We start from the raw sequence: 2,240 nt of genomic DNA on the forward strand, positions 1-2,240 counted from the left end.
AAAACCTAATTTCTTCCAATTCTACAGGAAATTTATACAATACTTATGCTAAAAACTAACTACAAATAAAAAAATTAAAACTAATTTATAAAATTTACAAATTGATTAAAGTTCAATTGTTCTAAAAATTATGTCATGCTACTCGACTTGTCCAGTTATTCTTTTAATTTCACCATTGACCTCATCCAACGCTCTTGACCATCTTGGCTCTCCCAACTGCTCATTATCCTAATGAGATCTATCTATTTGTCCTGTTCTCTTACATTTCACTTACTTGTGCTAGCACAACTCGAAAAATACCTTTGATCGTGACCAATAGTGATTAAATCATATAAGACATGACACTCACCCCTAACTAGTCCCTCACTTTGGAATCATGACAACATTTGAACACTTCTATCCCGCCATCAATTTTCATAATTAGCTCATTTCGTTTGAGGTCGATAATCGATTTGGAAGTGGCCAAAAATGGCCTACCCAAAAGAATAAAGATTTTTCGACCTTCGAAATCAAGGACTTAAAAATCGACATGGATTATAAATTCACGTAGCTTAACTAATACATTCTCAAGTACACCATTTGGTTGTACTAAGGACATATCAGCTAGTCGTAGTGTTATAGAGGTATTCTTTAGATCCCTAAGTCTGAGTTCCTGATTGATCGATAGGGGCATTAAGTTATGCTAGCCCCTAAATCGCTAAGGGCCTTGCTAAAATATTGATCCCCTATCTCTATTGGAACCATAAAACTACCGAGATCTTTTAACTTCAAGGGTATCTTTTTAGCTATTAAAGTGCTACATTAGACATCAATGTCAATTTGCTCGCCCTTTTTCATTCTATTATGTCGTGCCATTATTCTTTTAGGTACTTGGCATATTTCGATATTTTTTCGATGAGTTCTAAGAGCTGTAAATTGACATTAAGGGATTTAAATAAACTTAAAAAGTTTATAAAATCTACCTCGTCCCTCTTTTTCTTGTCCTCTAATGGTGTTGAGAATGATACCTTCGTGGTGTTTTGCTTCGCGATTACTAGCTCAAACATTAGTTCATCTCTCTCTTCGATCAACTCTTTGGCCCCTTCCTCTTCTTTTATGGGTTCGTCAACAAATTTGGGAACCTCCTTGTCTTTATAGATGGGCTTGTTAGGAATTCTAATTCTTTGCGCAATCACAAAATGATCGCCTTTATGTTCTCCTTCCCATTTCTCCGAGGATTGTTCTCCGTCTTATTAGGGATACTCTGGAAATTAAGCTTTTGGAACATTCTCATTAGCTAGTTGCAGAGGTTGTTTATTTGGAATTCAATTTTTCTGTACGTGGGATGGACTTGTTAAATTTTCGTCTTCATTGTTTACATCTCCTCTTCTAATCTATCGAATCGTTGGCCACATGCAACATGGTCATTACCCATTGATCTTTGTTGTAACTGTAGAGGTTGGTAAGGAGGATTTGGACAGTTTTGCACTTGATTTCCACCTCCTTTGTTGCCTCCCCACTTGAGGTTCGAATGATCCTTCTAACTGGGATTATAGGCATTTGAATAGGGATCTCGACCCCTATTTCCTTTTTCGATTGGTTTTCCAAACACGACTTCAATTTTGTTGGTTTGACAGTCAACCCCAAATGGTTGAGCTTGCTAAAATTTGTTGATTTTGGTCATCTTCGTTCACGGCTTTTATCGTTAGAGGCTTTAATTTTTATGTTAATATTTCATTAGGCCACATATATGAATTCATAGCCATGTCATCTCTAATTTTGTAGGCTCATTCGGACATGAGTAACATGATAGATCCTCTGACTACTCCGTGTAAGTTGGATCTGATATTACCAGTAACACCATTGTAAAATATCTGAAGTTGGAGCCATGCTTGCAACCCATGGTGTAGGCACTTCCTCAAAATCGCCTTCAAACGTTCCCATGCTTCGTCTTGAGATTCATGTTCATATTGTTTAAAATTGGCAATTTCTTGCCTTTGATGCATGGTTCTACTAATCAGGAAAATTTTATAAAGAAAATTTTTTGCTAGATCATCCTACGTGGTGATAGAAACTAAGAAGTTTTTGATGATTTTAATGTTTAAGGACTAAATTGTCAAAGTGATAAATTTTCAAGGACTTAATGTTAATTAGCTATAAAATGGGCTGTAGTGAGGTTATACATGATCCAAAAAGGTTGGGTTTTATTTAAAATTGGTTAAATTTCATGTTTTAGGATTAGGACTAAATTGTGTAAAAGT

At 35.5% G+C, this 2,240-nt stretch overlaps 1 non-coding gene across 1 annotated transcript; it reads left to right on the forward strand.

Moving 5' to 3' along the window:
- The first annotated feature begins 1,875 nt into the window (after positions 1–1,875).
- On the forward strand, positions 1,876–1,981 carry LOC128032235 (small nucleolar RNA R71). The gene has a single exon (XR_008188363.1). It is a non-coding gene; the product is annotated as a small nucleolar RNA R71 (small nucleolar RNA).
- The last annotated feature ends 259 nt before the right edge of the window (positions 1,982–2,240 follow it).

The sequence above is a fragment of the Gossypium raimondii genome, chromosome 8, assembly GCF_025698545.1.
Source record: "Gossypium raimondii isolate GPD5lz chromosome 8, ASM2569854v1, whole genome shotgun sequence".
NCBI lineage: Eukaryota > Viridiplantae > Streptophyta > Magnoliopsida > Malvales > Malvaceae > Gossypium > Gossypium raimondii.